The 13245-nt window shown below is 41.7% G+C and overlaps 1 protein-coding gene across 1 annotated transcript in view; it reads right to left on the minus strand.

Annotated features, from left to right (window-relative positions):
- Nucleotides 1–13245, minus strand: part of LOC150085724 (lysyl oxidase homolog 2-like) — a 286714-nt gene that overhangs the window by 106282 nt on the left and 167187 nt on the right. The gene's annotated exons all lie outside the window — the stretch shown is intronic.

A 13245-nucleotide genomic window follows, 5' to 3' on the forward strand; every position in this document is an offset into this window, starting at 1 on the left:
CATGGTCACCGTGCAGCTCACAACGGGGACATAGGGAAGTGCGCCGGTACAACGCGGTTGACGCGCTGAAGTCTGCACTTTGACTGGGGTGCTACCGAACGGTCAGTAACCTTGGACTAAGAAAAAGTCCCAATTTTCGGCGATATAAACGTATAAACTGCCATGAAATGACGACGTTGTCTTCCCCCCATCTGCCATAAACTTTCAATGACGATGTGCTATCTTCTTCCCTGTGGGCCTATCAATTTTATCAACCTCACCAGCCTCTTCGCTGCCTTCAGATACCCTTTAGGGAAGTGATTCTGCTCTTCTAGGGACTCTTCTTCCTCCCCCCCCCCAAAGGGACTGGGTTTTAGCCAAAAACTTTAACGGCCCAGTAGTAGCCACCTAATTTGGCTACGAACTTGTGGCTGACATTAATTGCCAGCAAATCTTAAACCTTAACAAACCCTACTATCAATTTCCCGCTAAACCGAAGAGCTCCGTTTATCCGAACGGTGTTGGGATGGAAGGGAAATCAAATAAAAGCAAGGACTCCTAGCAATCAAACCAGTATGAGGACTTTCACCTTCAAATAGCCCTCTGGGGTTGGGAATATTCATATTCATAATAATTACATAATACACCAACCAATGTTATAAATAGTGTTTATTAAAATAATGTTGTAAATAAAATAAAATAAAATTCTGATAAAAACTGACTGTACAATATAATATGAATTTAAACTGCAAGGAAATATTTACAATAAAACAATGTAGATGAAACATAGGTTGATAAAAGCGCTAAAATACCGTAGCTTTCAGAGGCATCCGCGTCCTTTTTCAACAGTGAGGCTTATTGTAAGGCACATCCTTAAATATCAGCAGGCTCACGGTTCTCAGCACGTGGTTCCACAAGAGTAAGGGCAGCGCTCTCCCCATGTGCACTGGAACCGGAAATGGCTCAGAAGAGTGCCAGGCGGAACCACTCGTCCCGTCCAAGAACCACTGGCTCGAAGAGGGGATGAATGCGGATTCCCCTGTCTCTATTAATGGTATTGCTCTGAGAGGAACAAATCCGCAAGCTCTCGAGCCACTTGCGGTCCCAAAATGTATGTGTCCGGTCGACGATAGAGGGTACCCTCCCTTTCCTTGATGTGTTGGTGCATAGGGAAGGCCCTAGGCTAAAAACTAGTGTATATAGAAAGCCTATGTACCGGGGCCAATACACGCATTATAATACGGCATAAACCAACCATCACAAGATTAGTGTTATCAGGGCATTGTTGGATTGGGCTGGGTCCCATTGCAGCACCTCCGAGGATAGAAAAGAAGAAATCAAACGTGTCACAGCGGAGCTCAGAAAATGCAGCTACCCCCAGAAGAACATAGACAAATACATCCGTGGTGAGCACGAACGAAGAGAACCATTCACACCAGTGGCCACCGCATACATCCCTACTATCCGGGCCTAACTGAACACATAGCTCATGTATTGTGCGATTGTCAGACACGCTTCCAGGGCGTAGGTTGCACACAGTGTCACAGGTTAAGGACCCCGTACCAAGAGAATTTACAAGTGGGGTCGTGTATGAGATTAGATGCCCGGATTGTGGGGAATGTTATGTTGGTGAAACGAAACGGCGGTTCAAAGATCGTATTGGGGAGCATATGAACGCGTTAACGACCGCGGATTATGGAAGATCTGCTGTGGTAGAAGCACCATCAAATCCCCCCAGACGAAGCTGTTATCGTCGACCGGGCACATAGATTTTGGGACCGCACGTGGCTCGAGAGCTTGCGGATTTGTTCCTCTGAGAGCAATACCATTAATAGAGACAGGGGAATCCGCATTCATCCCCTCTTCGAGGCAGTGGTTCTTGGACGGGATGAGCGGTTCCGCCTAGCACGATCCCGAGCAATTTCCGGTTCCAGTGCACATAGAGGGTGGCGCTGCCCATGCACTTGTGGAACCACGTGCTGAGAACCGTGAGCCTGCTGATATTTAAGGATATGCCGTACAATAAGCCTGACTGTTGAAAAAGGAGGCGGATGCCTCTGAAAGCTACTGTATTTTACCGCTTTTATCATCCTGTGTTTCATCTACATTGTTTTATTGTAAATATTTCCTTGCAGTTTAAATTCATATTATATTGTACAGTCAGTTTTTATCAGAATTTTATTTTATTTACAAAATTATTTTAATAAACACAATTTATAACATCGGTTGGTGTATTGTGTAATTATTATGAATATGAGGACGTTCATACAATTACAGAACAACAGGATGACATGGAGGACACCCGACCGGGGACCCCAGACCAAGCGGATGAATATAAGAAGGACGGTTTCTAAACTGGAACGAGAAACGCAATCCCAGAAAGAGGCGAAAGAGCAACTGGACACTACATGTTCACAGAAGGAACAGAGCGAAGATAAACAGCAGGACCCACCACTGGATCCTGCCCTGCCAGAGTGTACCGTCTACCAAAAGTCCCTCTTCCTTAATACGGCCCTTGAAAACTCATTCAAGGAAAACCCAAGTAGAGTATCCTCTGGCCTCAGAGCCCAAATAGTCGCCATCTTCCACAAAATTGAAACAATACCTAGTGCATCTGCATCTTGAATGAAAAAGAACTACCACACGTCTACAAGCATACATTGAATGTGGGGCAAACCAAATTCCACAGCGCGCTCCCATATATGCCAAGCGCTGAGGACCAATACACAGGAACCACCTGCAGCGACAACCAAACGAAAAACACTACTGCCAACTCCAAACCTGGTCGTCCTCTGACCAACCTCCAAGGAAGAGCACGCCACTAGCGAGGCAATGAAAAACACTAATAACAAAACTGGCAGAAGTTCTCAAAACAACAAGAATTATATCGCTCCGCAAAACAAGAAACACTGGCGTTATAATAGAAACCCTAACTAAAGAAGATAACTAAAACATAATAGCAAACACGAAAATGCAGGCCCTTGGTACATAGGTACCAAGCGAAATCCAGATCAGGCACTGCCACAAACTGGGTGGTGGAGCTCTCGCCGGCAGCATGGAGGACCATAAACCAACTCAATAGGGTATTTATAAATTGGGACAATCATCGATACAATGGGCACGTGACCACACCACGTGCTTTAGGTGTGGGCGTTTCGGACACTACGTATACCTGCACCCAAACCGTACCTACTTGTGGCCACTGCGCTGAGAAGGGCCACGAATTCGAGGAATGCCCCAACAAAGAAATTTCTCCAACATGTGCAAACTGCAAGTCACAACAAATACAAGCAGACCACCACTAGATCAGGAACAACAGGTGCGCCGTGTATACCAAAGCAAAGAGAATGTACCAACTAAGAGTGGATTATGGCAGCACGCCATAAACAATACAACACCCGAATACAATTCGTGCAGCTAAACGCCCAAAGATCCGAGGCAGTTGCTGTACAGCTAACCAAAAAAGCTGATGAGAAAAACGTAGATATCCTGTATATACCTGATCCTTATGAAGTTATCGAGCATAACTTCATAAGGATCAGGTAATGCTCGTTGCACGACAATTTTTGTTGACACAGAGAACCCCATGCGTTTTACATTAAGGTTCTTGACTGCACGCCAGATCAACCCGTTCACGATTGTATGCTATTCTCAGCTCAACCGCTACAGCTTTTAACCGTTGTGCATTCAGATCCTGGTTCATTGTATAAAATATTTTGTGTAAAATCCTTCATTGTTCTGAAACTGCCCCTGCCCAATAGTGAGATCTATTTTGATTTTGGCGTCAGCCGCATAACTGGCGCTACTGAATGCGGTATAGAGCTAGCTATTCCTATCAGGTCACATAGGGACAGGTAGATTCCCAACTTTTCGAATGTTTGCCCTTGGGACTTGTTGATAGTAATTGCAAAAGCAAGGCGAAAAGGAAACTTCTTCTGAAGATGAAGTGTAAAATTGGGTCAATGGATATCAATTCTATTCTTGGTAGGAATATTTCGTGTCCTCGAACTTGGAATTAAGAACAAGCATCGAGGTGAATGAGTTGGTACAGAACACCAACATCACATCACAACAGAACATCAGAAGGCAATATAAGAACCTAATGAAGTTCCTCCGACCAATCAGAATTAAATGAGCGCTGCTGGAGCTACCCAAGAGGACCTGAAGTACATCTCAGCTACTCAAGAGGACCTGAAGTACATCTCAGCCAGTTGCTCTGTCCACAGCTATGATCGCTATAGCTCTACCAAAGAAATCTAATCCACTCATCCTAGTATATGACACACCTAAGGAACTGAAAAACGATGAGGTACAGAAGACCTAGTACCGTAAGAATCAGGTAGACTATGGCTTTCTTAGGATGAAGTGAAGACGGAGATTACCTTTATATTCAGTACGAAATCTAAGTCTAGTGCTACTGAACAGAGTAATCGGCTTCATTCTGCGAATCTTTAAGTACATCCTCTCTTCAGATCGAATTTATTTAGGCTGCAATGCCCACTGATTGTCTGTTCACAATATTTATTTATTTATTTATTATTATTATTTTATTTATTTATTTATTTTTGGTATTAACAAGCGGCCCCTAGCCAGAAACTGGAAAATCCGCTATATAAAGTAACATACATATATAGATGATATACAGATTGAAAGTCATATGAATTAGAGTATAATGTGATAAAGTGAAATGAACATATAATATGCCCACACAAAAAAAAAAAAAAAAAATCACATCACATATTAGAATTGGTCAGAAATATAAATTGTGGCACTAGGAACCACGAGACATGACAATGAGCCATATGACATAAATAAGACAAAACGTGACACAAGAGCCATTGATCTTACGAAGTCAACATGAGGTGAAGACAAATACCAGTATCGCAAGTAACTACATAAACTGCCCAATAAGATTATCCTGTTTACAAAGGAACATTATGATCATTAACTACAAGATCAATTACAGAGTTTATTTCAGCATCTTAAACTGTCACACAGAATATACATGTATGTCAATAGTTTATAAGCCTTCTACTGTTCTTTCCGCAAGTTAAAGCAGCACTGATCTTCTCTGGAATAATTTCTTGGAAAATTTTTGAAAAGCCTGAAAACCTTCTTCAGTCTTATTTTTTTAAGCCTCATTCCCCTCAGTCAGGTGAGCAAGATTTGGACTAGCAAATAAAATTTTGTTTCTGAGATCCGAGTACTCATGACAATAATATAAACCATGACTCCATATCTCCAGAGCCGTGCAGTGAAACTGCGATCCTTTCCGAAACACCCAGCTGATTCAGCTTTGCTAAAAATGAGCCATGATCGGTTAATAAAAACAGTTTGTAGATTAAGTACTAACCATTTTTCTGGTGGAACATTAACAACAAAGGAAAAGAACCTACGAGTAATTTCACATTTATTTCAGTTAGCCCATCTATGATTCCAGAGTCATTAAACATATCCAAATTTCTCTTGGCCTCATTCTTAGGATCATTACCCAAATCAAGCTCACGAATAATAAAAGGAGTTCCATGCCAAATGTTGAAGGTCATTACTCTGCAAATCAGAAAGAGATCAATTGGCATTTTCCTTGTGACAATATGTAGCGCATCAGTGGAAACAGTTCTACAACTAGAGCCATCTTCAGCAGCATCATCCTCTGAATGGAGGACATTTTTCTTACATTGCAACCGTTCCCAGAGCTATTCCCATAATTCCGAATCTTGTGGTCACTGCGCCAAAAGCGGCCGTGTACACGCTGTGTTCACACCGTGAGGAGGCGGTCAGCTGTGTCAATTACAAGAGGCAGCGCAGCCCCATAACCACTCAGTCTGGGATACAGCATGCCCGGAATATCAGAGGGCTCTAGAAGTCATAACTAAGACACACTGATGAATAGCCTCAATTTCATTCCTACTAGATCTAGAGGCACGGTCTCCTGGGAATACTCCTTCCACTCCAAGGTACACTATGGACACGGTCATATTGGGCCGCTAATGCCTCAAAGTCATACAAATCAATGGGCAGACGTCTCGAGCCACTGCTGATGAGATTCGCCTGGCTGCAGAGTTGCACGCAGTAGATATGACTGCAATCCAGGAACCCTTCGATGTTAAAATCCAAACCAACTACTCATTCAAAATCACCGGCTTCTCAATGGACACTCGAGTCATCCAGACTATATTGGAGGACCCAAAGACCAGCATCGCTGTTCTGAAAAAAAGGACTTGGACGTCCTAGTAGTACATAACCTCTGCAAACAGTTTGCCACTTGCGCACAAATCACGTATGCCACGTGACCATTCTATCTGCTGTCACTGTATTGTCCCCATCTCTGCCGGATAATGACTGGAGGGAGTCCGAGTAGTGTGTGTGCGGGGAGCATTGTCGAGGCCACGGTATGTCAAGGATCTGGGCATATACTTACCATGTGTACGCCATATCCAAAAATTTCATTACTTCATACGGCATGTCCCACTCACTTTTTCTTACTATTCGATACACCATGAATTCTCAAACTAATAGAGCAAATTTATCTGCGAAAAGATCTAAATCTCCCAAACACTTCCTAATTCATTTCACAAATATAAGTGGTCTCAATTCTAATCTCAACAATGTCCATTTCCACTTGCAGTCTGTCAAACCCCATGTACTTTTTCTGACAGAATCTCAGTAATCGGTTGATTCAACTACTACTCATCTCAGATGCCCAAATTATTCGCTGTATAATTCCTTTCGCCTCAAAGGTGGTACTTGTGCATATGTCCGTTCTGATATTCCCTGTCAAAGACTTGATAATTTGGAATCTCGTCTCTTCAATTTTCTCTGGTTTAAAATCACTACCTCATTGTGTCAAATTCATCTGTTATCTCTACCATTCTCCCAAATCCACTAATCACTTGGAGCTCTTTGACTTCCTCTCTTTGCAACTTGACTCTCTCCAGTCCAACTTTCGTAACAGTGAGGTAATTTTCCTTCGTGATTTTTATTTTTAATGTTCACAGCTCCAGCTGGCTTCCGTTTTCCAGTCACACCGACCCAGCTGGTAGAGATGCTGAGGCTTTTGCAATTACTAATGACCTCGCACAGATTGTTCATTTACTTACAAGAATACCGGACAATCTTAATACAGCCAATACGCTTGATCTTTTTCTCACAAACAACCCTTCTAAACACACGGACGAATTGAGAGGTCCTTTAGGCACTTCAGATCACAACCTGGTGATTGTCTCTTCTCCAATGGAGCCTTTATATGTTGTTTGGCACTACAAGAATGCAAAATGGGATGACCTGCGAGATTTTTCTTCTTTTTCCTTGGTCAGATTACTGTTTCAAAACTTTTGATGTCATCGTTTGCTCAGATCGTTTCAGTGAAATTATTCTTGCAGGAATGGAATCCTTTATCCTGCACTCCACTTTAAAATCTCGTCCTTTAAATAAACCTTGGTTTTCCAATAAATGTGCTAAGGCTGTTCAAGAGAAGAATGTTGTATATTGTAATTGGCTTGTTTCTAATTCTTCAGCTTCATTTTCTGCCTACACCAAAGCTCGCAGAATTGTAAAGCAGTTATTAATCAGTCCAAACTAGAGTTTTAAGAGGCTCAGAGTAGAAAACTTGCTTCTTGCCCTAATGGTAGCCGAACATTCTGGTCTCCTGCCAAAGCTATTGGCCGCAACTTTTGCCCATCTCTGCTCCCACCTCTATTCAAACCAGATGGTTCTGTTGTCACTTCAGCCAAGGATAAAGCTGACCTGCTAGCATCCCATTTTTCTTCCAACTCATATATTAATGATCTTGGAAAAACACCTCCCTCCATTCGCAACACGCTCCATTCAATGCCTTCTGTTGTCTTCCGTCCAAAGGATGTCAGAATGATTTTGACGAATCTTGATGCTAAGAAAGCTCCAGGTCCCGATGGTATTTCTCCACTTGTTCTCAAAACCTGTGCTCCTGAACTTGCTCCTATTTTTTGCCGGCTTTTTCACTTTATTTCAAAGGTGTTTTTCCTTCTGCTTGGAAATTTGCTCATATCCAGCCAGTTCCTAAAAAGGGTGACAAATCCATCCCATCCAATTATCGTCCCATTGCAATTACTTCTACTTTCTTAAGTAATGGAGAAATCAATTAACCTCCAACTCTTAAACTACCCAGAAACCTTCCGTCTGATCAACGATCGCCAGTATGGATTCCGTCAGTGTCGATCCACTGGTGATATTCTGGCTTATGTTACCAATTTATGGACTAATTCAATTGAAAGGTTCGGTGAAACACTAGTAGTTGCTCTTGATACCTCAAAGGCTTTCGGTCGTGTTTGGCATAAAGGTCTTCTAAATAAGCTTCCATCTTATGGTTTGCCATCTGTTTTTTGTAATTGGCTATCCAGTTTTCTCTCTGACCGCTCACTGAAGGTGATGGTAGATGGCTCTTTGTCTTCTAACTTCTCCACTAATGTCAGTGTCCCCCAAGGTTCAGTTCTTTCCCCCACTGTATTTCTCTTGTATATTAATGACCCTCTTCCATTGACTGGAAATTCTCTCCATAGTTTTCCCGATGATAGCACATTGCATTCCACTTTCCATTTTGAGAAACCTTGCCCTTGCAAAATCAGCTTCGACTTCTCGAAAATCTGTACCAATTCCTTAAATGCGGATCTTCATGTAATTCTCCAGTGGGGGAAAGACAACTTAGTTGATTTCAATCCTTCTAAAACTCAGTCTTGTCTTATATCTCGCAATAAGGATTCTTCTTTTCCTATGCTTATCTTTGGTGACACTCAGATTTCTAGGCAAAATGATATATCTCTTTTTGGGTTTACCCTGAATTCTAATCTCTCTTGACACAAGCACATTACAAATATTTCTTCCTCTGCATCTAAAAAACTTGGTCTTCTCTTTCGCTCAAAGCGGTTATTTTGCTTATTTTATTAGCGTTACACTTAAGGTGGCTCATAATATCCTTCCTAAGGTTAGAAGTTACTTGAAGAATTGATGACACACCTTGATTACTGTTAGAAACAAATTCAGTGGGAGCGATATCTTCAACACTGTCCATACTATTACGTTTTGTGACATCTCTGGAATATAATTTGGAGCAGGTTGTCTAGAAGCAGGACCTAGTTTAGAGTTCTGAGTTTATCTAGATTTCTGTGTTAATCCGACATCTTGAGACAAGAGATTTTCGTCCAAACCAACCATGGATACATAAATTTAAGTTATTTATATCCTTGCTGATCTTACCACTTAATGGAGGAAATTCCTCAAAGTTGGGAGATGACTTTTCATCCATGAGTTATACTTATGAGTACTTAAATTAAAACACGGTGAATCAGTATCAGCTGAGGAAAGAGTCACTGTAATCCGTAATTCAGTATATTGCCCTAAAATAAAGTTATTTGATATTTTATTCTTGTTGTAGTTAACAACCAATCCCCTTTGTTGGAAGTTGAGGGTATATGCAGTATGATCTTTCGGCTGGACCGTGAGTACATAGTGATTCTTGTCTAGAGGCAGTACAATCTAAGTTTACCTCTACTCTTCAGGCATTCTATCTGGAGAAAAGGGGTAATTGGAGCGTAGTGCGTTGAACTTGGTAGGATGAACAATAACACAGCACGTAGAAATCAGAACAGTTATCATCAAAATGTAACGAATGAAATTAATTTACCAATTCAATTTTTCGAAGAGTTTACCGTGGTTTAGATGCGATCTTGACATTCACGTTGATAACAAATATAATTACTGTTCTTTAATCTGAACACTAAGATTTATACGAAACTAATTATTGAACACTAAGATTTCTATGAAACGGAGCTATGAAACACTCAACTTTCACTCTTTTTATGTTACACAAAACTAAACTATTATTTTTAGGTGACTCCCGAAGATTTCATTTACCGTGCTGTGTGTCTTATGTCTGTTAATTGCGTATGTTCTATGGTCGATTGTCTGTTTTTCTAGACGAGAAACCCCAGTATCTGGGGGAGGTGGGGGAACATTGCTATCTATGCCTGAGACCGAATAACTCAGCCACTGAGTGAAAAAAACCCATTAAAGTTCCTCGCGTCATCGACGGGATTCGAACCAGGGCCTTTTCCACCCGGTGTGGGGAGGCCAGTGACGATACCACTGTGCAGAGAGAGACACACATAAGGTATGTTTGTGTCAGACGGCACCTGGGATTTCTCCCATCTCCGCGTGTGTTTCGCTATATCGAGGACAGTACACTGTCAAGCCAGAGACTTGAAAGTGTGTGAGCCGTGTTTGTGCAGTGTGATATGTTGTGCCCATTGTTTATCCGGCTTATTGGCCGCCAGGCCCCTAGTGGGGCCCGACGTTGCCCATACCCTGCCACGTGGAGGCTAGCCGGGTGTATCCAGTATCACAACAAATTGCTCTGGCGGGTCCTGCCACCTAGTTTCCTGGGATTTCAGTGGCTAGGACCTATTAAAAAAAAAAAAAAAAAAAAATTGCGTTTGACATTAATGCTTAATGGGATTGCTGTTAGGAAATCGCTAGTTGGGGTTGAACGCTAAAGAGATGTGTTAAAGGCCAAATAGGTCGGGCAAAATTTTGATGTTATTAAATTTGGACATGTGAGGCTATATGCTAGATAAAAGCTAATAGTGTTAGTTGTCAGAGATTTACACAAAACCGGTAGAATATAGACGATTAGAATTTGGCGGCATTGTTAAGGGTGTACTCGGTCGATTTAGTGAGGGGGGAGATTGAAGACTGGGGGAAAACAGACAGAAGAATAGGGACGATAGAGTAGGCATCCCCAAAGAGGTCAGTGGAGACGAGCCCCACGAGGCGAAGTATGAGGGTAGGCAGGGAGGAGAGGAGACAGAGATCCGTCTCCTCCCCCCCTCCCCTGGGGATGGGGCTTTAAAGGGAACCAGGTTAGTGTACCCAGTTCAGATCGCCAATGGCGTGTTGGCAGTAAAGCCGCAGAATGTCTCCATCGGTGTCATGTCCAAGCAGTATCGAATCCGGTATGAAGGTCAAGCTGTCCATCCCGCTCCCGGGGTAGGATATGTTAGCTGGCAGTGGGGAACCCAACAGGCGAGAGGGTGGGAGAGACACATTTACTTCATTCATAATCTGCATTCTCACTCTACTTGCATTCTTTTTTTTTTATTATTATTATTTTTTATTTAATTTTTTAAATACTTTTTTCTTATTTTAAAATTTTTTTCCAAGTTTTATATATATATATATATTATTTTTTTATTTTATTTATTTTTTTTTTTTTGTTTTTTTCACTCAACTCATTCATCTTTTTCTCACAATCCAGGAGGGGATGCAATGATGTGTAGTGTAAATTTAAATATTAATTAAAACTAGGGTTACTTAACTGTAGCATTTATGGTTTGTGTTCTTTTTCTCACACTTACACTTTTATTCATTCTTCTAGCTCTCATCTCATTTATTCGACTCTTACTTTCTACACTGCACTCTCTGAGCACCACAACTTACTGTTATTCTTCAGTTGTGGTGCAGGCCTAGCCGCAAGGTTTTTTTTTTTTTTGCAGGCCAGGGGAGAATGCAGTGATAGTGTTTATGTGGTTAGTAAATGTTTGTTGGTACAGTATATATAAAGTAATGTAAGTTATTTTTAACTTTGTATTCTTTCGGCAAATTACATTTGCTCTTCCACTCATTCCCATTCACTCTCTCTTTCCCTCATGCTAGGTCACTCTTTCTTTCAACAAAACTGCCATTTATTCCCTTTTACCATAATTCCTAGTTCACTCAGTGCCCAGCCTATTTATTCTATCCCTCATTCTCATTCATTCACCTACACTGCATCCTCTTGCTACTAGCTTACTGATATTTTTCAGTTAATCTGCTTCCCTGGCTGCCTGTACATCTCCCTCCCCTACATGGTTACTTATTTGGTGTGGGGCCCCAGGTTCCTACACATGGCAGGGTAGTCCTGGGGAGTTTTCTTATGTCAGGTTTCTGTCAGGGTGCAGAAGACTGTTATCCTAACAGTTTTTAAGTCATCGTCTGGTGTGGTGAGAAACTTGAGCAATTTTACTATTGATTATTGTTTAATTGCTGGAGGGGGGGATGCTGAATTGCCATTCTTTTCATTGCTCTGCGCATTTCGAATACTTTCTGTGTGAAAGATGTAAAAGCTTTATAATTTTGCTCTTCTATGATGAACAGATGTGCTTCTCCCCTGGGAAGGGGACCAATCTGTGCTATTAGCTCTGTTCTGGGGATGTCATATATTATACATTCATATAGAATGTGTGCCCAGTGTTCACTTTCGCCACAGGTGCAGTTTCGGTCATCGGTCAGGCCTAAGGAGGCTAGTTTCGCCTTTAGGGAGCCGTGACCTGTCAATATAAAATGTTGTAAAATGTCCAGGGGCATACCACCTAGGTGGCTTTGGGCTAACCATTGACACCCGTGGCAGAAACCGTTTGGTAACCAAACCACTTTTGTTACCAAACCTCCTGCTCCCACTTTGTTTGCCATAGCTCGTGGAGCTTTGTGGTTATTCTTTTTCTTTCATCATTGAAGGTGTTGGTTGTATCAAGGGCTATCCCCAGAGATTCTGTGGGTATGCCCTTTTTAAATCTATAATATAAGCCTCATTGGGCTACTTCCAGGTAAAGTGGGAGAGTTCCGGCCAGCAACTGTAGTGCAGGTGTGCTTACTGTGCGACATGCTCTGATAATAGTGAGTAGTATTGTCCTTTGTATCGATTCTAATTTATTCCTATTTCTTACTATGGCCGAGCGGATGAACCACGCACCCGCTCCATAGGTGATAACAGGTAGGAACATTGCACAATATATGATTGCCAGGGTATTTCTTTTGAGTCCCCAGTCTGCTCGACTGATCCTGGCAATCATACCTGCATAATTTCTCATTTTCTTCGCCAAGTAGATCAAATGGGGGTAAAAAAGAGACACACACACACACAACACGAACTCTTTTATATCTCACGCCGTCTGGCTAATTCAAACTCTGAATTCAACGCAAGAAGATTAAACTCTCTTCAACCACGCACAGTCGAGACCAAACCTTCCTTTTAACTCTCCTGGTAAAAACAGCAAACTGACCAAATTCAACTTACTTAGTTTTATTTTTTTCACTAAACATCTGTGATTTTTAACATATCGTTTCAAACCTTTTTAAACAAAGTGTTTAAACTAAATTCCAAGCCCTCTTAAGTGGATCAGGCACGTTTCATCGTAAAACTTTTGGTTTTTAGGAGCATTAGCAATTAAGGCCATATTGCTCCGGGATATGCGGTGG

The sequence above is a fragment of the Mastigoproctus giganteus genome, chromosome 5 (assembly GCF_048544385.1).
Source record: "Mastigoproctus giganteus isolate SK-2022 chromosome 5, ASM4854438v1, whole genome shotgun sequence".
Lineage (NCBI taxonomy): Eukaryota > Metazoa > Arthropoda > Arachnida > Uropygi > Thelyphonidae > Mastigoproctus > Mastigoproctus giganteus.